Source organism: Scyliorhinus torazame, chromosome 1 (genome assembly GCF_047496885.1).
Source record: "Scyliorhinus torazame isolate Kashiwa2021f chromosome 1, sScyTor2.1, whole genome shotgun sequence".
Lineage (NCBI taxonomy): Eukaryota > Metazoa > Chordata > Chondrichthyes > Carcharhiniformes > Scyliorhinidae > Scyliorhinus > Scyliorhinus torazame.
Genome location: NC_092707.1, coordinates 117,021,161 through 117,046,445, shown reverse-complemented (window position 1 = coordinate 117,046,445; position 25,285 = coordinate 117,021,161). Strand labels below are relative to the sequence as shown.

Genomic DNA, 25,285 nt, shown 5'->3' with positions numbered 1-25,285 from the left:
CTTTGCACTTCAGCATTATGAATTTTGTCACCGTTTAGAAAATAGTCCATGCCTCTATTCTTTTTTCAAAAGTGCAAGACTTCGCACTTGCCCACGTTGAATTTCATAAGCCATTTCTTGGACCACTCTCCTAAACTGTCTAAATCTTTCTGCAGCCTCCCCACCTCCTCCATACTACCTGCCCCTCCACCTGTCTTTGTATCATCGGCAAACTTAGCCAGAATGCCCCCAGTCCCGTCATCTAGATCGTTAATATATAAAGAGAATAGCTGGGCCCCCAACACTGAACCCTGCGGGACACCACTCGTCACTGGTTGCCATTCCGAAAAAGAACCTTTTATCCCAACTCTCTGCCTTCTGCCTGACAGCCAATCGTCAATCCATGTCAGTACCTTGCCTCGAATACCATGGGCCCTTATTTTACTCAGCAGTCTCCCGTGAGGCACCTTATCAAAGGCCTTTTGGAAGTCAAGATAGATAACATCCATTGGCTCTCCTTGGTCTAACCTATTTGTTATCTCTTCAAAGAACTCTAACAGGTTTGTCAGGCATGACCTCCCCTCACTAAATCCATGCTGACTTGTCCTAATCCGACCCTGCACTTACAAGATTTTAGAAATCAGGGGCGAGATTCTCCGACCCCCCGCCGGGCCGGAGAATCGCCAGGGGCTGGCGTGAATCCCGCCCCCACCAGTTGCCGAAGTCTCCGGCACTGGATATTCGGCGGGGGCGGGAATCGCGTCGCGCCGGTTGGCGGGGCCACCCGCGCGATTCTCCGGCCCGAATGGGCCGAAGTCCTGCCGCTAAAATGCGTGTCCCGCCGGCGTAAATTAAACCACCTACCTTACTGGCGGGACAAGGCGGCGCGGGCGGGCTCCGGGGTCCTGGGGGGTGCGTGGGGCGATCTGGCCCCGGGGGGTCCCCCACTGTGGCCTGGCCCGCGATCGGGTCCCACCGATCCGCGGGCGGGCCTGTGCCGTGTGGGCACTCTTTCCCTTCCGCCTCCGCCACAGTCTCCACCATGGCGGAGGCAGAAGAGACTCCCTCCACAGCGCATGCGCGGGAATGCCGTCAGCGGCCGCTAATGCTCCCGCGCATGCGCCGCCCGGAGATGTCATTTCCGCGCCAGCTGGCGGGGCACCAAAGGCCTTTTCTGCCAGCTGGCGGGGTGGAAATTCATCCGGCGCGGGCCTAGCCCCTTTGGGGGCTCGGCCCCCAAAGATGCGGAGCATTCCGCACCTTTGGGGCGGCGCGATGCCCGTCTGATTTGCGCCGTTTTGGGCGCCAGTCGGCGGACATCGCGCCGTTTCCGGAGAATTTCGCCCCTCATCCTTAACAATGGATTCTAGAATCTTGCCAACAACCGAGGTTAGGCTATTTGGCCTATAATTTTCCATCTTTTTCCTTGTTCCCTTCTTGAACAGTTCCTGGACAAATATTTACTTTATTGTTAGCAATAGACTAGACAGAACAAGCCAGTTGTATATGGTGAATCCATTTATTCCCTGGGAGTCAATCTGGCTGAGTGCTCGGCATCTTTAAGTTGAAATGCTCGCAGATGAACCATGGTATCTTTTTGTGTTTTCTAGAATTTGGGGTCGAAATATGGTCATTTGACCTATGGAATGTTTCTCATGATGACACTGATGATTAACTTTGTATTTGTCTTTGGAGACTTGAATTGTGGACTTCGAAATAAAATCTAATTCTCCGCAGTACTAATGTTTTCAAATCTATTTCAGCCACAATGTAGATTCCTGCAGGTTTAGACTGGTCGATTGATCATTTGGATCGAATGCAAACAAGTTCTTACGGAGTAGCATACAGACCTAGCATTGATGATGCTTTCTGTACAAGGAACAACTACACTTGAATGTGCTGGGAATGTGATGTGTGTTCGGGGTTCACACCGCTTCATCTAATCAATCTTTAAGTGTGCAAATAAACTGAAAAGAGAAGTTTGATATGGTTTAACTGATCTAAGCTCCTTCTATTCTGGCAGCACAAATAAGGCGTTTTATTCAGGATAAAGCCCACACCTCCACCCTATCCCCAGTAACCCCACTCAACCTTTTTGGACACTAAGGGCATTTAGCCTGGCTAATCCACCTAACATGCACATCTTTGGACTGTGGGAGGAAATCGGAGCACCCGGAGGAAACCCACGCAGACACGGGGAGAAAGTGCAGACTCCACACAGACACGGAACTGGGATCGAACCAGATTGCACTGCCAGCAGACATGGGCACTGTGAGGGTGCCAGGTAGGCACTGCCAAGGTGCCAAGCTGGCATTTCTTGTGCGTGTGTGATTGGGCCGGGGTTGCTTAGCTTGGTGGGAGGTCTAGGATAATTTCGCGGGCCTCGGGGATTGGGACATCATTTTTAAAAGACGGCCCAATCTCTTGCTACAATGAGGAGCTACGCTGTACAAAATACACTGTACAAAATGGTGCCTCGGACGCGCGTTCCCTGTTCAGGCCCCTTTTTCAACTCGAGTCGCGTTGAATAGCAATGTATTTCTCGGCACTGTGAGCATTGGGAAACACGCGGCTAAGCATGCTCGCTATGGGACTTTGTTCCCTTTTGTGAGAATCGTGTCCAGAGATTCAGGGTAAATGGGTCTTTTTCTGGATGGCATGATGTAACTAGTGGGGTGCCACAGGGCTTGGTCCTTGGGCTCAACTATTTACAATCTATATTAATGACTTGGATACAGGGATAGAAGGTTCTATCGCCAAATTTGCCAATGACACGAAAATGGGTGGGACAGGAAGTTGCAGTGAGGAAATAAGCACCGCGTCCAAAAGGTTAGGTGGGTTATGGGATAGGCGAAGGCCTGGGTGGGGTCCTCCTTCGGAGGGTCAGTGCAGACCTGATTGGTCAATGGCCTCGTTCTGCACTGTAGGGATTCTATTCTATTGTAAAAATTATTGGCAAATATTAGTGGGAGACTAGAGGACTGGGAAGTCTTTAGGGGACAACAAAAAGCTACTAAAAAAGCCATAAAGAAGAGTAAGGTAGACTATGAAAGTAAACTGGCTCAGAACATAAAAGCAGATAGTAAAAGCTTCTACAAATACATAAGACAAAAAAGGGTGGCTAAGGTAAATATTGGTCCTTTGGACGATGAGAAGGGAGATTTAATAATAGGAGACGGGGAAATGGCTGAGGAGCTGAACAGGTTTTTTGGGTCAGTCGTCACAGTGGAGGACACAAACAACATGCCAGTGACTGATGGAGATAAAGATATGATAGGTGAGGACCTTGAGATGATTGTAATCACTAAGGAGGCAGTATTGGGCAAGCTTATGGGGCTAAAGGTAGACAAGTCTCCTGGTCCTGATGGGATGCATCCCAGAGTGTTAAAAGAGATGGCTAGGGAAATTGTAAACGCACTAGTGATAATTTATCAAAATTCACTAGACTCTGGGGTGGTCCCAGAGGATTGGAAAGTAGCAAACGTGACACCACTGTTTAAAAAAGGAGGTCGGCAGAAAGCGGGTAATTATAGGCCGGTAAGCTTAACTTCGGTTGTCGGGAAAATGCTGGAATCTATCATTAAGGAGGAAATAGCGGGGCACCTGGAGGGAAATTGTCCCATTGGGCAGACGTAGCATGGGTTCACAAAGGGTAGGTCGTGTCTGACTAATTTGGTAGAATTTTTTGAGGACGTTACCAGTGCAGTAGCTAACGGGGAGCCAATGGATGTGGTATATCTGGATTTCCAGAAAGCTTTTGACAAGGTGCCACACAAAAGGTTGCTGCATAAACTAAAGATGCATGGCATTGAGGGTAAAGTGGTAGCATGGGTAGAGGGTTGGTTAACTAACAGAAAGCAGAGAGTGGGGATAAATGGGTGTTTCTCTGGTTGGCAACCTGTAACTAGTGGGGTCCTTCAAGGATCAGTGTTGGGCCCGCAGTTGTTCACAATTTACATAGACGATTTGGAGTTGGGGACCAAGTGCAATGTATCAAAGTTTGCAGACGACACTAAGATGAGTGGTAAAGCAAAAAGTGCAGAGGATACCGGAAGTCTGCAGAAGGATTTGGATAGCTTAGGTGAATGGGCTAGGGTCTGGCAGATGGAATTCAATGTGGCCAAGTGTGAGGCTATCCATTTTGGGAGGAATAACAGCAGAATGGATTATTATTTAAACGGTAAGATGTTAAAACATGCTGCTGTGCAGAGGGACCTGGGTGTGCTGGTGCACGAGTCGCAAAAAGTTGGTGTGCAGGTGCAACAGGTGATTAAGAAGGCTAAACGAGTTTTGTCTTTCATTGCTAGAGGGATGGAGTTTGAGACTAGGGAGGTTATGCTGCAATTGTATAGGGTGTTGGTGAGGCCGCATCTGGAGTATTGTGTTCAGTTTTGGTCTCCTTACCTGAGAAAGGACATATTGGCACTGGAGGGAGTGGAGAGGAGATTCACTAGGTTGATCCCAGAGTTGAGGGGATTAGACTATGACGAGAGGTTGAGTAGACTGGGACTGTACTCATTGGAGTTTAGAAGGATGCGGGGGGATCTTATTGAAACATATAAAATTATGAAGGGAATAGATAGGATAGATGTGGGCAGGTTGTTTTCACTGGTCGGGGAAAGCAGAACTAGGGGACATAGCCTCAAAATAAGGGGAAGTAGATTTAGGACGGAGTGAAGGAACATCTTCACCCAAAGGGTTGTGAATCTTTGGAATTCCTTGCCCAGTGAAGCAGTTGAGACTCCTTCTTTAAACGTTTTTAAGAAAAAGATAGATACCTTTCTAAAGAATAAAGGGATTCGGGGATATGGTGTACGGGCCGGAGAGTGGAGCTGAGTCCACAAAGATCAGCCATGATCTCATTAAATGGCGGAGCAGGCTCGAGGGGCCAGATGGCCTACTCCTGTTCCTAGTTCTTATGTTCTTATGTATATTGTATTCTATTGCTGGTCAAGGAGACACAGCCTGAGTGAGTGAGACACAGACAGAGTGAGAATTTGGTAATTTGGTGCAGTGAGGTAATTCGGTGAAGAGTGGGAGAAGGTGCTTTTTCCCGACTGTTTTGTTCTCTCTCTTTCTTCGGGCCTAATTTTGGGAGCCGTTCGGAGGAGGAGGAGCAGTCTCTGTGAGTATAAAAATCTAACGGTAACTTCCTGTTTTCCAGTATTTTTTTCCAAAAGTGACGTCAGAGGGAAGCTGTGATCTGATTGGTTGATAGCAAATCTGCCCCAAATTTTGAAAAAAGCACAGCTAAACTCGTAAACTTAAATTAAACAAATTAATTAATTAGTGATGGCTGGTCAGGTGATGTGCTTGAGCTGCTTAATGGGGGAGCTGGCAGATCCCATTGCGAGCTGCAGCGACCACATCTGCAGTAAGTGTTGGCTGCTCGAAGAGCTCCGGCTCAGAGTTGATGAGCTGGAGTCTGAGCTTCAAACACTGAGGCACATCCGGGAGGGGGAGACTTACCTGGACACTGTGTTTCAGGAGGCAGTCACACCTGTCAGAGTAAGTAGTTTAAATCTTGCCAGTGGCCAGGGACAGCAGGGTGTGACTGCAAGTCAGGCAGGTAAAGGCAACCAGCAGTCAGGAACTCTGGAGCCTCAGCCCTTGACCCTGTCCAACAGGTATGAGGCACTTGCTCCCTGTGTGGATGGCGAACAGGTCTGCAGGAAGGATGAGTCAGCTGACCAAGGCACCATGGTTCAGCAGGCCATTCAAGGGGAGGGAGTAAATAGGCAAGTTGTAGTTGTAGGGGATTCTATTATCAGGGGGATAGATAGTATCCTTTGTGAGCAGGATAAAGAGTCCCGCATGGTATGTTGCCTGCCCGGTGCTAGGGTGCGGGACATCTCTGACCAGCTTGAAAGGATACTGGAGAGGGAGGGGGAGGATCCAGTTATTGTGGTCCATGTCGGTACCAACAACATAGGCAAGTCTAGAAAGGAGGACCTGTTTAGAGATTATAAAGAGCTAGGATTCAAATTAAAAAACAGGTCCTCAAGGGTCATAATCTCTGGATTTCTGCCCAAGCCACGTGCAAATTGGCATAGGGAGGCAAGAATAAGGGAAGTTAACACGTGGCTGATAGAGTGGTGTGGGAAAGAGGGGTTCCTTTTCATGGGACACTGGCATCAGTTTTGGGACAGGGGAGACCTATACCGTTGGGATGGTCTCCACCTGAACCGAGCTGGGACCAGTGTTCTGGCGAAAAGAGTAAATAGGGTGGTCAATAGGACTTTAAACTAGAGATTGGGGGGAAGGGAAAGTCAGGGAATCAAGAGGTGAAGTAATCAGTGGGAAGCGTAGCTGCTTAGGAATACAAAAAAGCACGAAAAGACAGAACTCAGGAGAGGTTACGATAGGCCCCATCCCACAAAATATGACACAGTGTATGGAAAGGCTCAGTAAACCAAGGTCCACCGCACTAAGAAAACAAAAAGGGACGGTCAATAGAGAATTAAAGGTGCTATATTTAAATGCGTGCAGTTTACGGAACAAGGTAGATGAGCTAGTGGCCCAGATTGTGACTGGCAGGTATGATGTGGTAGGCATCACAGAGACATGGTTGCAGGGGGTTCAGGACTGGCATTTAAACATCCAGGGATTCACAACCTATCGAAAAGACAGAGAGGTGGGCAGAGGGGGCGGGGTTGCCTTGTTAATTAGGAATGAAATTAAATCAATAGCACTAAACGACATAGGGTCAGATGATGTGGAGTCTGTGTGGGTAGAGTTGAGGAACCACAAAGGCAAAAAAACCACAATGGGAGTTATGTACAGGCCTCCTAACAGTGATCAGGACCGGGGGCACAAAATGCACCACAAAATAGAAAGTGCATGTCAGAAAGGCAAGGTCACAATGATCATGGGGGACTTCAATATGCAGGTGGACTGGGTAAATAATGCTGCCAGTGGACCCAAGGAAAGGGAATTCATTGAATGTTTACAGGAGGGCTTTTTGGAACAGCTTGTGATGGAGCCCACAAGGGGACAGGCCACTCTGGACTTAGTGTTATGTAATGAGCCAGACTTGATTAAAGATCTGAAAGTAAGGGAACATTTAGGAGCAGTGATCATAATATGGTAGAATTCAATCTGCAATTTGAAAGAAAGAAGGTAGAATCAGATGTAAAGGTGTTACAGTTAAATAAAGGTAACTACAGGGGCATGAAGGAGGAACTGACGAAAATCAACTGGGAGCAGAGCCTAGTGGGAAAGACAGTAGAACAGCAATGGCAGGAGTTTCTGGGAGTAATTGAGGACACAGTACAGAAGTTCATCCCAAAGAAAAGAAAGGTTATCAGAGGGGGGATTAGGCAGCCATGGCTGACAAAGGAAGTTAGGGAATGCATCAAAGCAAAAGAGAAAGCCTATAATGTGGCAAAGAGCAGTGGGAAGTCAGAAGATTGGGAAGGCTACAAAAACAAACAGAGGATAACAAAGAGGGAAATAAGGAAAGAGAGGATCAATTATGAAGGTAGGCTAGCCAGTAACATTAGGAATGATAGTAAAAGTTTCTTTAAATACATTAAAAACAAACGGGAGGCAAAAGTAGACATTGGGCCGCTCCAAAATGACGCTGGTAATCTAGTGATGTGAGACAAAGAAATAGCTGAGGAACTAAATAAGTACTTTGCGTCAGTCTTCACAGTAGAAGACATGAATAATATCCCAACAATTCAGGAGAGTCAGGGGGCAGAGTTGAATATGGTAGCCATCACAAAGGAGAAAGTGCTAGAGAAACTAAGAGGTCTAAAAATTTATAAATCTCCGGGCCCAGATGGGCTACATCCTAGAGTTCTAAAGGAGATAGCTGAAGAAATAGTGGAGGCGTTAGTTATGATCTTTCAAAAGCCACTGGAGTCAGGGAAAGTCACAGAGGATTGGAAAATCGCTGTTGTAACCCCCCTGTTCAAGAAGGGAACAAGGAAAAAGATGCAAAATTATAGGCCAATTAGCCTAACCTCAGTTGTTGGCAAGATTCTAGAATCCATTGTTAAGGATGAGATTTCTAAATTCTTGGAAGTGCAGGGTCGGATTAGGACAAGTCAGCATGGATTTAGTAAGGGGAGGTCATGCCTGACAAACCTGTTAGAGTTCTTTGAAGAGATAACAAATAGGTTAGACCAACGAGACCCAATGGATGTTATCTATCTTGACTTCCAAAAGGCCTTTGATAAGGTGCCTCACGGGAGACTGCTGAGTAAAATAAGGGCCCATGGTATTCGAGGCAAGGTACTAACATGGATTGACGATTGGCTGTCAGGCAGAAGGCAGAGAGTTGGGATAAAAGGTTCTTTTTCGGAATGGCAACTGGTGACGAGTGGTGTCCCGCAGGGTTCAGTGTTGGGGCCACAGCTGTTCTCTTTACATATTAACGATCTAGATGACGGGACTGGGGACATTCTGGCTAAGTTTGCCGATGATACAAAGATAGGTGGAGGGGCAGGTAGTATGGAGGAGGTGGGGAGGCTGCAGAAAGATTTAGACAGTTTAGGAGAGTGGTCCAAGAAATGGCTGATGAAATTCAACGTGGGCAAGTGCGAGGTCTTGCACTTTGGAAAAAAGAATAGAGACATGGACTATTTTCTAAATGGTGACAAAATTCATAATGCTGAAGTGCAAAGGGACTTGGGAGTCCTAGTCCAGGATTCTCTAAAGGTAAACTTGCAGGTTGAGTCCGTAATTAAGAAAGCAAATTCAATGTTGTCATTTATCTCAAGAGGCTTGGAATATAAAAGCAGGGATGTACTTCTGAAGCTTTATAAAGCATTAGTTGGGCCCCATTTAGAATACTGTGAGCAATTTTGGGCCCCATACCTCAGGAAGGACATACTGGCACTGGAGCGGGTCCAGCGGAGATTCACACGGATGATCCCAGGAATGGTAGGCCTAACATACGATGAACGTCTGAGGATCCTGGGATTATATTCATTGGAGTTTAGGAGGTTGAGGGGAGATCTAATAGAAACTTACAAGATAATGAATGGCTTAGATAGGGTGGATGTAGGGAAGTTGTTTCCAATAGCAGGGGAGACTAGGACCCGGGGCACAGACTTAGAATAAAAGGGAGTCACTTTAGAACAGAGATGAGGAGAAATTTCTTCAGCCAGAGAGTGGTGGGTCTGTGGAATTCATTGCCACAGAGGGCGGTGGAGGCCGGGACGTTGAGTGTCTTTAAGACAGAAGTTGATAAATTCTTGATTTCTCGAGGAATTAAGGGCTATGGAGAGAGAGCGGGTAAATGGAGTTGAAATCAGCCATGATTGAATGGTGGAGTGGACTCGATGGGCCGAATGGCCTTACTTCCGCTCCTATGTCTTATGGTCTTTTGGTCTTATGGTAAATGGAGACAGATAGGTTCGGTGAGTTTGCCAAAATGTGGCAGATGGAGTTTAATGTGGATAAATGTGAGGTCATCCATTTTGGTGGGAAAAATAGAAATGAAATGAAATGAAATGAATGAAATTAAATGAAAATCGCTTATTGTCACAAGTAGGCTTCAAATGAAGTTACTGTGAAAAGCCCCTAGTCACCACATTCCGGCGTCTGTTCGGGGAGGCTAGTACGGGAATTGAACCCGCGCTGTCTAAATGGGGAGAGACTTCGGGGTGCTCCAGTGCAGAGCGATCTGGGTGTCCTCGTGTATGAGTCGCATGCAGGTAATAAAGCGAATGTAATGTTGGCATCTATAACTGAAGGAATACAGTATAAATGTAAGGAAGGGTTGTTACATCTATACAAGGCATTGATGAGACCACACCTGGAGTATTGTGCACAATTTTGGTCCCCTCATTTTAGGGAAGATGTAGTGGCATTGGAGGCAGTTCAGAGGAGGTTCACTAGATTGATTCCAGAGATGAGGGGTTTGTCTTATGAAGAGAGATGGAGCAGTTTAGGCCTATACTCGTAGAGTTCATAAGAAGGAGGGTAGATCAAATTGAGGTATACAAGATAATAAAAGGTATGGATAAAGTAAACTCTTGTGAGGAAATTTAGAACAAGTGGTCATAGTCTCAGGATAAGAGGTAGCAAATTTAAAACAGAGATGAGGAGAAACTACTTCTCCCAAAGGGTTGTGAATCTGTGGAATTCGCTATCCCAGAGTGCGGTGGATGCTGGGACAGTGAATAAATTTAAGGAGGAGTTAGACAGATTTCTAATTAATAATGGGTTGAATGGTTATGGAGAACGGGCAGGACGGTGGAGTTCACGCTATGATGAGATCAGCCAAGATCGTATTGAACAGTGGAGCAGGTTCGAGAGGCTAAATTGTCTACTTCAGCTCCTAATTCTAATATTCTAAGAAAGAACTATTTTGTTTAATTCCACCTTCCAGCTCTTGGTCGGTAGAATCATAGAATCCGTGCAGTGCAGAAGGAGGCCATTCGGCCAATCGAGTCTGCACCGATCCCCTACCCTACCCCTGTAACCCCACCAAGGGACAATTTAACATATCCAATCCACCTAACCTTTTGGACTGTGCCAGGAAATCGAAGCACAGTGGCACAGTGGTTAGCACTGTTGCCTCTCAGCTCTAGGGACCCGGGTTCCATTCCACCCTCGGGTGACTGTGTGGAGTTTGCACATTCTCCCCATGTCAGCGTGAGTTTCCTCCAGGTGCTCTGGTTTCTTCCCATAGTCCAAAGATGTGCAGGTTAGGTGGATTGACTATGCTAAATTGCCCCTGACTGTCCAATGGTTGGATGGGGTTACTTAGTGGGTTACGGGGATAGGCTGGAGGTGTGGGTTTAAGTAGGATGCTCTTTCACGACCGGTGTAGACTAAATGGACCAAATGGCTTCCTTCAGCGCTGTAAATGCTATGATTTCTAGGAAACCCACGCAGACACGGGAAAAATGTGCAAACTCCACACAGACAGTTGAACGAGGTGGGAATCAAACGCGGGTCCCTGACACTGTTAGGCAGCAGTGCTAACCACTATGCCACCGTGGAGCCCTGTAGGTAACAGCACCTCAAACTCAAATCTGGTGTTCTTGATTAATAAGGGGATTCTTGATTAATAAGGGGATCAGGGATTATATCAATAATAATATTTCTTAGTGTCACAAGTAGACTTACATTGACACCACATTCCGGCGCCTGTTCGTGTACACTGAGGGAGAATTCAGAATGTCCAATTCACATAACAAGCACGTTATGGGGAGAAGGCAGGAGAATGAGGTTGAGAAACATATCAGCCATGATCGAATGGCGGAGCAGACTTGATGGATCGAATTGGGAATTCAGATCGGAGGTGATGGAGGCTAGGGCAGTTGCATGCTCCTCCTGTAGGATATGGGTGGTGAGGGACACTGCTGTGTCCTCACTGACTACACCTGCGGGAAGTGCACGCAACTCTAGCTCCTCAGAGACCGCGTTAGGGAGCTCGAGCTGGATGAACTTCAGATCATCTGGGAGGCAGAAAGGGTGATAGAGAGGAGTTACTGGGAGGTAGCCACACCCAAGGTGCAGGACAAGAGTAGCTGGGTTACAGTCAGGGAAGGAAAAGAAATGGGCAGACAGTGCAGGAATCCACTGTGGCCGTTCCCCTTCAAAACAAGTATACCGTTTTGGATGCTGTTGAGGGGGATGACCTACCGGGGGAAGGCCCTAAGGCCCGGTCTCTGGCACTGAACCTGGCTCTGTGGCTCAGAAGAGAAGGGGGGAGAATAGAAAAGCAATAGTGACAGGAGACTCAATGGTTAGGGGAACGGATAGGAGATTCTGTGGTCACAAACGAGACTCCCGGAGGGTATGTTGCTTCCCGGGTGCCAGGGTCAGGGATGTCTCGGATCGAGTCTGCAGGATTCTTTAGGGGGATGGTGAGCAACCAGAAGTCGTGGTGCACATAGGCACCAATGACATAGCTAAGAAAAGGGATGAGGATCTAAAAAGTGATTTTAGGGAGTTAGTTTGGAAGCAAAAGAGCAGGACCAGAGAGTAGTAATCTCAGGATTGCTACCAGTGCCACATGCAAGTGAAACAAGGAACAGAGAGCGAGTGCAGCTGAACACGTGGGAAGGGAAGGCTTCAGATATGTGGATCATTGGAATACCTTCTGGGGAAGGTGGGACCTGTACATGAAGGACGGATTGTACCTAAACTGGAGGGGCACCAATATTCTAGGTGGGAAGTTTGCGAGAGCTCTTCGGGAGGGGGATGGGAACCAGACCTATGGGTCAGAGGATAGGGCAGCTGTTGAACAGGCAGGAATGGTATGCAGCGAGTCTGAGAGGAAAGATAGACAGTTGATAGGGCAAAGTTGCACTCAGTGGAATGGTTTAAAGTGTGCCTGTTTCAATGCAAGGAGTGTCAGGAATAAGGGAGATGAACTTAGAGCATGGATGAGTACTTGGAACTAAGATGTTGTGGCCATTACGGAGACATGGATTTCACAGGGGCAGGAATGGTTGTTAGATGTTCTGGGGGTTAGATGTTTTAAGAAGAATAGGGAGGGAGGTTAAAGAGGAATGGCACTGTTAATTAGGGAGTACATCACAGCTGCAGAAAAGGAGGTAGTTGAGGAGGGTTTGTCTACTGAGTCAGTATGGGTGGAAGTCAGAAACAAGAAAGACGCAGTCACTTTATTGGGAGTTTTCTATAGACCCTCCAATAGCAGCAGAGAGATGGAGGAACAGATTGGGCGGCAGATCTTGGGCGATCTATAAAGAATTCTCTCAATTTTGACAAAGAGTCATCCAGATTAGAAACGTTAGCTTCCTTTTCTCTCCACAGATGCTGTCAGACCTGCTGAGATTGTTCAGTATTTTCTGTTTTTGTTTCAGATTCCGGCATCCGCAGCAGTTTACTTTTATTTAAGTACTTTTGGAAGTGTAGTCACTGTTGTAATGTAGGAAACACAGCAGCCAATTTACACACAGCAAGCTCCTAGAAACAGCAACGTGACCAAGTAACATGCTTTTGTCATGCTGATCAAGGACAACTGGAAAACTCACCTGATCTTCTTCAAGGTCGTCCCATGGGATTTTTTACATCCACTCAATCAGGTAGACGGGGACACAGTTTAATGTCTCTTCTGAAAGGCAGTGCCTCTGGCACTTCCTCAGTACTGCACTGGAGTAGCGGATTTGATTTTTATACTCAAGCCCTGGCTGTGGAAGATCAACTAATAGCAGAGGTGAGGTAACGTGAACAGGCAGGTGCAGAGTTAGTTGTCACTCTGGACAGCAGAGATGTTAAGGAAAGATCTGATGAAGATAGAATCACTTTGTTATTTAAGAAACGGTGGGAGATAACCTGACAGAAGCAAGAAGGAAAGTGAGGATGAACCAATTCTTGTTGCGAGGAGACAGAGAAAGCCATAGAGCGGTTAACTGGGAAATGGAGTAATTCAAAGTTATCAGTCACCAGGAAGTGAATCATAAATGATGGAGATGAAGAAACTGGAAGAGAGATGTCGAGGAGGTAAATTTTGTCTTGCGCTCAGTAGATTGATTTCTTCCAGTACTGTGGAGATGGGCTTGGAGGCAATTTTTTTTCCAAAAAAGGGGCAATTTAGCATGGCCAATCCACCTACCCTGCACATCCTTTTGGGTTGTGGGGGTGAGACCCACGCAGACATGTGGAGAATGTGCAAACTCAACACAGACAGTGACCTGGGGCCGGCATTGAACCCCGATCCTCGGCGCCATGAGGCAGTAGTGCCAACCGCTCCACAGACATGGTGGAGGCAAATTTACAGATTCTCTGCCATCATGGACAATTTCCTGAGACAATGTAAAAATGTTCTTTCATCTATTACCAATTGAAATTGAAAACGTCCCTGATTAAGGGTTTCTTCCAAGGGACATAGAATCAGAAAATATTGAGACAAGGAAGCAAGCCACTTACTTATCACATCATCCAAATCATCAACTTGTTCTCATCCCATTTGACTCTCTCCCGCTGCCCCAAGAAATGGTTTTGGTTTGAATAATTCTTTGCAGCATATTCTAATCATTAAACAACATTTTTCTAATCTTCATTCTTTTTCTGATTATCCTAAATATTTACACTTTCATTATTGCTTTGGTGAGTAATGAAAGCCAACCATCACCATTTATCTTTGTATACTTAGAAATCTCTATATCAGATAACCCCTTCACCTTCTCAGCTTTAGAGAAAAAGCCTCTTTACAGAATTGCAGCCTGCTCAGTGAATCAAGCTTCACCCTTTTCAATGCTTTTATATCCTTTCAAACCAGCTAATACTCCATCTGTGGCCTTAGTAGGAATGTCAAGGTCTCTTTTCTCTTTTTGTTGCTGATAGACTTACTCTGTACTTGTGCCATTTATGGTTTTCATCTTTCTACCTATGCCCAATTTGGCCCCAGAAAGCTGCCGCACTGGATGGCATTTTATTAGCCAAAGAAAGATCCACTCCCAGTGTAGCAAAGCTTATTTGTGAGAAAATTCACAATGCACAACCTATAAATCACCCTGCTCAGCAACTAAATCATCATTGCCTTTGCACAACTGGTGGAAATGATCACTGACTTCCAGAAGGACATGCTTTTTAATAAGCAATATCGTGGAATATTATTGCTGTACATGCCTAGATTGTGTACTCTCCACACAATCATTTTGAACAAGCCTTTCCTATTGGCACAATCGGTGGAGCTACAGCACACAGTGCAATGTGCCAGGCAGGCTGCTCAAATAAAGAGAGACTTCCTGCTGGGCAGGACAATTAAACTGCGGGATACAAATCTGACTGGAGAAACATATGGTACATCTGCATCGATGGGTAGGTGGTAGTAAGGGACAGAACCCCTTTTTAATATTTCTTTCTAAACTGCTGGATTGTATTATTGTGGGCACCAGCTCTCTAAAACTTAAGACTCTGCCAATAGATTCAACGAACTTGAATTGGTAATAATTTTCAAAGTTGATGTGATTTGGCTCATCAGTCAAACCATGTTATCACGCATTCTCTATTTTCATAATGATTTGGTTTACAAGTTATTGTGCGTGAAGGGAATTTGATTTTATGCAGCGAATCTTAACCATGATATTTACATCACAATGAATAGCAATGGGAAATTCCTACATGGGCTGTACTGGGTCTCCTGTGTTCAGTCCCTGATGCATTCCTCTGTGCAGATCCAGCAGACAAGCTTAAAATTACAATATTGAGCGCATGGTGGAGTTATTATTGAAGTGGTATTCTAATCATAGTTTTATCTAAGTTAACAAGTGGAATGTGTGATGCATAAAACATTTATATTATGAAAGTGGTCTTGTGCATGACAACCACATTTCATAACTGCATTTAAATCCCAGCAACACCCCAGAGCAACTGCACATATTTTGTAGTATTGCTCGATTAATCCACCTTAGTCGGGGAAGGAACTTGCACTAAAATGTTATAAATCATGAATGAAATGAGTACTCTGAACCTGCTGCTACTTCATAATGATTTTATATTGCATGTACTTGAAACGGGTGCGACTTTTAATTGTTTTTTTACATCCAGAAGCCCAATTGAACATAACATGTTCATGATTTTATTTATGTATCATTTTGGTGAAAAGAATCTCAGTAAATTGACCCTGGGCACATATTCAGCTCTGTAACCGCATTCATTCTGCTACCCCGAAACATTTTGCTGTTGGTCCAACTCCCTCGGCAAGTGCACGGTCAATTCCAGCCCTGCTTGACCTAGAGTTATAACACAATTGAAATGAATAAATATTTCTGAGAAAAGCACGCAAAGTTTTTGGCCCTTGGCTGCCCAATAACTACAGCCACCAGGTTTGTAAATTTAAACACAATTAAGTTTATTAATAACAGGAACTATAATTAAATATGCAGCAAGTACAACAGGTTAGCTATTATCTAATTTTTACCCTCCCGCCCCTCCCCCCACTTAAACTCACCCCACCCTCTACACGCACACACAAGACAGACAAACACAGTGGGGAGAAGAGGGGTGTAAAATAATAAGTAAAATATAAAGATGAAAGTCTTTGTTTCAGATATTAGTGATCGCAGAGGAGTCCACAATGAGAGGAGTAAAGAACCTTGTTTTTAATTAATAAAGAACTATTTACACACTGCACTCCAGGTCCCAGCCCGGACTACTCTACTCGGCTCCCATTCGGGCTGAGCTTCTAGTGCCAGAATCCATTACTCTGCTGATGGGCCCCCACCCCTCAGCAGGAAGCTTGTATTCCACCAGACCTATGGGGAAGCTAATGGGTCCGTCCCCTTAGGTCTTATGCAGGTTATATCACAGGTGGTTGTTTCTAGCACACTTTCCTTCAAGGCTTTCAGTTTGAGGTTTTCTGTTTCCAGTCTGTAATGGCTTTCACTGTAGGTTCATTCAGGTGCCTGCAGTTTCAGAAATGCAGCAGGTTTTCTGGAGGAAACATGAGGGATCGAGAGGGAGCGAGCAGGTCCTTGTCTCTCAGCGTCCAGGTCACCAACTCTGCTTCCCTTAGGTCCCACTCAGGCAGGACCCAAACACCACCTGTTACCAGGCAAAATACGACCGAAAAGTCTGAGGTCTTCTGTTTTGTAACTTTTGAATTCCTCACTTTCCTTGATCGACTTAAAGACATTTGTCCATTAAGCATCCATGGATCAAAATGATAACAGCAAAAATAAAGAAAGGTGAAATAAAAGAATCAATAGAAATGGCCTTTACACTGTACTTCACATTCAATATTCAAAGGAAGCGATTCACAGTGATCCAGTGATCTCTGTGGTGTGGATTTCCTGTTTCCTGACAACAGTTTAAATCTGGCCAGGGGATCTCCAGGAACGCATAGAGGTGATGTCACCAAACAAGTAAACAGCAAAAAACATTGAAATAATTACACACAGCAACACCAGGAAGTTGAAAGTGTTTTAAATATCCTTCACTTTTAATTTGAATATTCGGATATGAAATAAACTGTAAGCTGCCTTCACCTCCATGCTCACTTCTTTGGCAGGAGTCCGCCCCCTGCTCAACAGACACAACACTTTCACCCACCTTCAGTATTCTCCCTCCACCTGGATCCCTCCCTCCGGCGACTGAACAGCTCTTGATCTTTTCATTGAGAACTGTTGGTGTGACACCAACCACCTCAATTTCTCTGCTCCACTCAACCACTCTCATCTGTCTCCCTCTGAACGTGCTGCACTCTTATCTTTGCTAATAGATTCTAGAATTTTCCCCACTGCTGATGTCAGGCTTACTGGTCTATAATTCTCTCTTTCTCTCTTTTTAAATAGTGGAGTTACATAAGCCACCCTCCAATCTGCAGGAACTGTTCCAGAGTATATAGAATCCTGGAAGATGACCACCTGCATCCACTATTTCTAGAGACACTTCCTTAAGTACTTTGGGATGCAGATTATCAGGCCCTGGGGATTTATCAGCCTTCAATCCCATCAATTTCCCTAACACCATTTCTTTACTAATATTGACCCCCTTCAGTTCCTCTCTCTCACTAAATCCAGCGTTCCCCAAAACTCCTGGTGTCTGATTTGTGCCCTCAATTGTGAAGACAGAACCAAAATATGTATTTATTTGCTCAGTCATTTCTTTGTCCCCTATTATGCATTCCCCTGTTTCAGACTGTAAGGAATCTATGTTTGTCTTCACCAATCTTTTTCTCTTCACATACTTATAGAAACTTTTACAATCAGCCTAATTTCCTGTTTTATGCCATTCCAAACATAACCACTGCAGTTTGTGTGTCTATATATGATGGCCACTATTTTTTTTGTCCCTTAGTGTTTCTCAGCTCGACCCATACAGATTCCGCATTGTCGGAGCTGATGTCCTTCCTCACTATTGCGTTAATTTCCTCTTTAACCATGAGCGGCACGGTAGCACAGTGGTTCGCACTGTTGCTTCACAGCGCCAGGTTCGATTCCTGGCTCGGCTTTTCCCCGTGTTTCCATGGGTTTCCTCCGGGTGCTCCGGTTTCCTCCCACAAGTGCCGAAAGACGTGCTGTTAGGCGAATTGGACATTCTGAATTCTCCCTCTGTGTACCCGAACAGGCGCCAGAATGTGGCGACTAGGGGATTAACAGCGTTAATGCAAGCCTACTTGTGACAAGAATAAAGATTATTATTACTCTGCTCTCTCAGGTCCAACCCTGACTGTCATCAAACCCACCGACAAGGGTGGCTATTGTTATCATAGAATTTACAGTGCAGAAGGAGACCATTCAGCCCATCGAGTCTGCACCAGCTCTTGGAAAGAGCATCCCACCCAAGGTCAACACCTCCACCCTATCCCCATAACCCAGTAACCCCACCCAACACTAAGGGCAATTTTGGACACTAAGGGAAATTTATCATGGCCAATCCACCTAACCTGCACATCTTTGGACTGTGGGAGGAAACCGGAGCATCCGGAGGAAACCCATGCAGACACGGGGAGAACGTGCAGACTCCGCACAGACAGCGACCCAAGCTGGAATCGAACCTTGGACCCTGGAGCTGTGAAGCAATTGTGCTAACCACTATGCTACCGTGCCGCTCATGGTTAAAGAGGAAATTAACGCAATAGTGAGGAAGGACATCAGCTCCGACAATGCGGAATCTGTATGGGTCGAGCTGAGAAACACTAAGGGACAAAAAAAAATAGTGGCCATCGTATATAGACACACAAACTGCAGTGGTTATGTTTGGAATGGCATAAAACAGGAAATTAGGCTGATTGTATAAGTTTCTATAAGTATGTGAAGAGAAAAAGATTGGTGAAGACAAATATAGATTCCTTACAGTCTGAAACAGGGGAATGCATAATAGGGGACAAAGAAATGGCCTATTATCTAGCATACTGACCTTTACCATGCAGAAGCTGAGTGAGCGCCAACTCTCAGACATTTCCTCCTACCTCCCATGGACCAGGACTCCACCACAAAACATCAAGTTATTGTTTCCAGGGGTGTCAGTGACCTCATCGCATCTTCCCTCCACAGCTTCCAACCTCATAGTCTCCCAACGCCGGACAGCCCACTTCTATCTCCTCCCCCAAATCCACAAACAGGACTGTCCCGGTAGACCCATCATTCCAGTCTGTTCTTGCCCCAAGGAATCAATTGCTTCCTGTCTTCACTGTATGTTTTTCTCCCCTTATCCAGTCCCTTCCCACCTCCATTTGTGATTCTATTGATACCCTACATCATTTCAACCATTTCAAGTTTCCTGGCTCTAACCACCTCCTCTTCACCTGTGGACATCCAATCCCTCTACACCTCCATCCACAACCAGGACAGTTTAAGGGCTCTATGTTTCTTTCTATGAACAATCCCCATTCATTGTCACCCTCTGTGATGATATGCATAAGCAGCCATGTGTATAGGATTAGACAAGGGGCTGGATTCTCCAAAAAAGGGGCTATGTCCCTACGCCGGCATAAAAATGCTGCCGTTTCACGCCAGACTTTCCTTACAAAAACAAAGACCTATTCACCTACGTGCAGGGGGCTGGCAGGGCCCCGGAGTGCTTCTCGCAGCTTTCGCTGTGCGAATGGGCCCCCGCACTTCCGGTTCCAAGTCCGCGCATGTGTATGGCGGCGGCCTCCAACGGCCACGCCGAGCGCGATGGCAGACTCAGCCGGCGGGCCTGGACCAGCAAAGAAGGTCCCATCGATCTGCCTCGCGCCGCTCCATCTAACCCGCCCGATCACTGCCCCGGCCGCCCATAAGGTCCCCCGCCCCCCCCCCCCCCCCCCCCCCCCCGGTACTTGATCCCCAGCCCCCCACCAGGGCGGCCGCAGACTGAGTCCGAAGCCGCCGTGCGAGAGTCCTGATCGGCCAGACATGGTTAGAACCACGCCGTCGGGAATTCGGCCGGTCGGGATCGGAGCATCGCTGGGAGGGCTTCTGGCAATGGCCCCCCAGCAGTGCCGCATAAATCGTGCATGAGCGATTCGCCGGGCATGATTCGGGCGTAAAAGTGGATTCTCCGCCCCCGCGCCAAACGCGATTTTGGCACGGGGCTGCGGAGAATTCAGCCCAAGACCTCCAACCAGCAGGTGGCAGTAGAGAACAACCACATGACACTGTTACCCCAGGGAGTCGATAGACGGTCTTCATAGTGGATAGCCACAATTTGTAGTAGCTCGTAGTTTCTCACAACTCATTTGCATCGGTGCTGCTTCCTGCTTTCATCGTGAACTCGAAAAATGTATCCATTTTGCTTCCAATTTTCATCCCTCTCTCACCTTCACATGGTCCATCTCCAACCCTTTCCTGTTCTCATGTTTTTAATTTCAGACAGTGCTGACCTTTATCCTGCGACTAACTGTCGCGTCTTCAGTACTGTCATTACCACTACCATTGCCTTTGTTCATGACATCTTTGTCACTTTATCTCCCCTGCTCGCCCACCTACCCTAACCTTCCCTTTTGCTTCATCCGCTCCTCCCCATTATTTATTTATTAAATTTTTTTTTTTTTTTTAAGAGTACCCAATTCAATTTTTCCAATTAAGGGGCAATTTAGCGTGTTCAATCCACCTAGCCTGCACATCTTTGGGTTGTGGGAGCGAAACCCACGCAAACACGGGGAGAATGTGCAAACTCCACACGGACAGTGACCCAGAGCCGGGATCGAACCTGGGATGTCGGCGCCGTGAGGCCGCAGTGCTAACCCACTGCGCCACCATGCTGCCCTTGCTCCCCATTATTTTAACTGTGGAAAACTGATCACATTTCTGCCCCTTTTCAGTTTTGGAGAAGAGTTTTTTTAATATAAATTTAGAGTACCCAATTCATTTTTTCCAATTAAGGGGCAATTTAGTGTGGCCAATCCACCTACCCTGCACATCTCTGGGTTGTGGGGGTGAGACCCATGCAGACACGGGGAGAATGTGTAAACTCCACATGGACAGTGACCCAGGGCTGGGATCGAACCTGGGACCTCGGCGCCATGAGGCAGCAGTGCTAACAGAACAGATGTCGCCAGGCCCACGAGAGCTTTCTCGGCATTTTCTGTTTTTATTTCAGATCTCCCTCATCTGCACTATTTTGCTTTCATTAAATAAAATAGAAGCTAAATGAAGTTAAAAATTACGTACAAAACAAGTGGGGCGGGATTCTTCACTTCGCCGGCAGCGCACTCACGCCCGCAGATTTCCTAACGGCGTGGGGGTTCCCACAATGGGGAACCCAGTTAGCCGGCTGCTGGGATGGAGGGTCCCGCTGCCGGCGGGAATGTGCCAAGCCGGAAAACGTGTCTGGCGGGTTAGAGAATCCCGCCCATGGAATTTATCATCTCTGGAGAAATTTGAAATTCCAAAACATAAAATTAGCTTCCGAGGGCCAATGAAAGTGTTTGTGATAATTATGAACTTAGGGCGTGATCGAACAAATTATTGGCAAATCTGTGTATTAAAGTATGACAGCTAATTTAATATGCAGATTCCCACGGTACCCGAGGTGTTGGTATTATCCCTTTAGCCTCAGAGACCTCGGGCGAGCTCCGTTCAAGACTAGTCTCTACAAACAGGGACCAGGCGGAACGGCACTCGGGGGGGTCTCCCAGGGGATCGGAGGCCCCAGGTGCATACCCTTTGGGCAGGGTGCCATCTGGGCAGCCTGGCACTGCCAGCATGGCATGTTGACAGTGCACCTGGATGCCAGCCTGGCACTGCCAAGATGCCATGCTGCCATTTTTTGTGCGGTGACGATTGGGCTGGAGGTGCCCTGTGCAGGTGTTGAGGTGTGTGGGGGGATGGGACCCAGGGACCCTCCCATAATGAGTTGGGGCTTGGGGGTGTCATAATATACACCAGTATATCATGGTGCAGACACACACTGGGACCAATCAACATACACAACACCCCAGCCAATCACAAGTGAGAGCACACGCACTATAAAGACAGGTGCTCTTTGCTCCTAGCTAGCTGCTACTCGAATGAGCGGGAACACTGATGTCCCCTGTCTTTATAGTGCATGTGCTTTCACTGGTGATTGGCTGCGGTGTTGTGTATGTTGATTGGTCCCACTGTGTGTCCATCAGTGTGTGTCTGCACCATGATATACTGGTGTATATTGTGACATCCCCCCTGAAGCCACGAACAGGGAGGGCGCCTCGGACACCAGAAAGATTGCTCTTCTCCTCTCCACGGCCGGGGACCATGCCATCCATATTTTCAACTCTCTCACCTTTGCAGATGACGAAGACAAGACGAAGTTCAAGACGGTTCTCCTCAAATTTGACACTCATTGCAGCGTAGAGGTGAATGAAAGTTTCGAACGCTACGTGTTCCAGCAGCGTTTGCAGGGTAAGGACGAACCTTTCCAATCCTTTTTAACTCACCTCCGCATCCTTGCGCAATCTTGCAGCTACGGGCCCACCTCCGACTCCATGATACACGGCCAGGTCGTTTTCAGTGTTCATTTGGACCCCCTCCTCAAAGTAAAGCAACTCACCCTAGCGACTGCCATCGAGACCTGTGTCCTACATGAAAATGCTACCAGTCGGTACTCCCATATACAAGTGGCTGAAACGGTGCGGCAAGGTCCCCACGAGGCAGAACGGGTCCAAGTGATTGAACACCTCCAGGGCCTCAGCCTGGATGAGGGCGGCCATTTCGCACGCTTTTCGCGGACTCCCGTGCTTGTACTCACCAAACGAGGGGACGGCGACATGGGGGAATGTAATGCACAGGCACGCACCACGCAGGACCGCACCACGCATGCGCGGTGGCGCAGCAAACGTGCTGACGTCACGATGTGCGGCAATTGTGGCTCCGCCCATTTAAAGCGGCAATGTCCCGCAAAATCTCGACAGTGCCTACGATGTGGAAGACTTGGCCACTATGCTGCCTGCTGTCGAGCAGCTCAGCCTTCCAATTCATATCGCTTCAGCCAGCCTCGCAGGAATGTTCGGGCAATTCAACCCACGGTCACCGAGTCCGATTCCAACCTCCCACACAGCAGTGACACCGAGGACCCGAAGGCACCTTTTCGAGTCGGTGTCAGGCTGTCCCCGAAGCAAAGACACCAGCCGCTGTCGGTATACAGCATCGATCCAGACGTTGAGTGGTGTGCCACCCTGACGGTCAACCAGAATTCGTCGCCCACCTCAGAGACTTAATTTGTGAACTTTGCACTAATGGACTCTCTGGTCTGTTCTGTTCTTTCGTTTAATCGTTCAAGTGGTTTGTATATAGTGTTCAGCTCGTTATTTGTGTGACACACTATTTTTTTTCTGCACCAGGCACCTTCCCATGTAAATAGCTTAGTTTTATGTACATAGTCCTGTAAATATTTCGCACACACGTAGTCAGGAACATTCACCACACACTATTTATTGTCACGTAGGCACATTTTTTTATATGAAAGGGGGGATGTCATAATATACACCAGTATATCATGGTGCAGACACACACTGATGGACACACAGTGGGACCAATCAACATACACAACACCGCAGCCAATCACCAGTGAGAGCACACGCACTATAAAGACAGGGGACATCAGAGTTCCCGCTCATTCGAGTAGCAGTTAGCTAGGAGCACAGAGCTCACAGCCTGCAACACAGACACTCACCATGTGCTGAGTGCATCAACTGGTTAGGACAAGGTAAAGGTGGTTAGTTAAAGCTGGTATCGTATTTCCCCACAGTTCAAGTATGTTTAAATAGTTAACCTTTTAATAAAATAGTGTTGGACTACTTCAAGTGTCGGTGACCTGTATGTGATCCAGAACACCGAACACATCAGGGGGAGGATCGGGAGTCGGGTCGGGAGCTTCAGAGATCGGGATGCCATCTAAAAATTATGTCCAGGGAGGCATGTGGTGCAGTGGTTAGCACTGAGACTGCGGTGCTGAGGACCCGAATTCGAATCCTGGTCCTGGGTCACTGTCCGTGTGGAGTTTGCACATTCTCCCCGTGTCTGCGTGCGATCTCCCCACAACCCAAAGATGTTCTGGTTAGGTGGATTGGCCACGCTAAATTGCCCCTTAATTGAGAAAAAAAAAAGTTGGGTACTCCAAAAATTAAAAAAGAAAATGGTGTCCCAATCTATCACTGCACTGAGGAGTGCAGGCGAGCCACAGCTCCTCACTTCAGTACCCGAGTGCCGTTTAATAGCATTGTGTCTCTCGGCGCTGCGAGCGCCAGGAAATATGCAGCTAAATACGCTCACTATGGGATTTTGTTCCCATTTAGTTAAGTCGCATCCTTAGTGTATACTGTTAAAAACCCAGTTTCACCTCGTTCAACAAGGTATAATGTTTCACAGTGGGGAACAAGCAGAAGTTCTCATCAATTTCCCAACTCCACAAGTTGCTGTTTCAGCTATGATAGGGTAATGACGGTAAAGAGTCAGTTTTACTGTTATTCCTACTGTAATATACAGTTCTCAAGAAAGATTTATGCTATAAAATGCATTTTACGTCAAGCGTGGGCGCAATTCTCCGGAAACATTTCTAAGTGTGGTCGTAGCGGGAATTGCCACAAGCTTCCTGGTGCTCGGCCCAGTGAGGCCAGCGATGCAATTCAAAGTTAATTTGTCCACTTAACGAGGCCTCACGAGCTTCTCGTCACAAATGAAGGCTCACCGGCTGATTCGCCTGGACAGCGCTCGCCAGCCCCCCGCTAACAAGGGCGAGCAGCGCTTAATCTGCACTTGTTCAGCCAACCCCAGCAAGCTCGCAACAATGGCTCCGAGGAGACCGGCCCCAAGATTCGGAGGTGTTGATCTGGGGAGGCTGCTAAATGGCATGGAGGCCAGGAGGGATGTCCTGTTCCTCCGAGGACCCCGAAGGGCGAGCCACAAGGCAGCCAGTGCTGCCTGGGATGAGGTGGCGACAGCTGTCAGCTCGGAGTGTGTCCAGGAGGACTGGCCTTCAGTGCACGAAGAAGGTCAATGACCTACATCGGGCAGCACGAGTGAGCAGACACCAAAGCCCCCTGCCCCTCCAAGGGAGCATCTACCCCCCCAATTCTCCATGCGACCCCCGGCCCTTCCTCCAACCTCCACCCCCCTCAACCCCAGCCCCTCCTTCACAACCCTGCTCCCATCCCTGTGAAGCACGCGTGTGGCTCATGATGCCCTCTTTGTGTCTCCTCATGAAAAACTCTCCCATAATCATCTGGAGTGGGCCCAGACTGGCGGAGCGGTGTCAGACATAAGGGGCGGGATTCTTCGGAAACCGGCGGGGCGGGCAACTCCGTCGCAAGGAGTGGCGTGAACCACTCAGGCATCGGGCCACCCTGAAGGTGCGGAATCCTCTGCACCTTCAATGCCTAGGCCGGCGCCAGAGTAGTTTGCGGCGTGCCGGCCGGCGTGGAAGGGGCGTGGCACCATGTCAACCGGCGCTGAAGGGCCTCCGTCGGCCGGCA

General features: G+C 47.3%; 1 long non-coding RNA gene across 2 annotated transcripts in view; it reads left to right on the top strand.

The window, feature by feature from the left end:
- LOC140411250 (uncharacterized) overlaps positions 1-25,285 on the top strand; it is a 386,898-nt gene that overhangs the window by 147,161 nt on the left and 214,452 nt on the right. For both annotated transcript variants that reach the window (XR_011940843.1, XR_011940844.1), the window contains one exon: positions 22,107-22,217. This is a non-coding gene — a long non-coding RNA (uncharacterized lncRNA). The remainder of the gene's footprint in view (positions 1-22,106; positions 22,218-25,285) is intronic.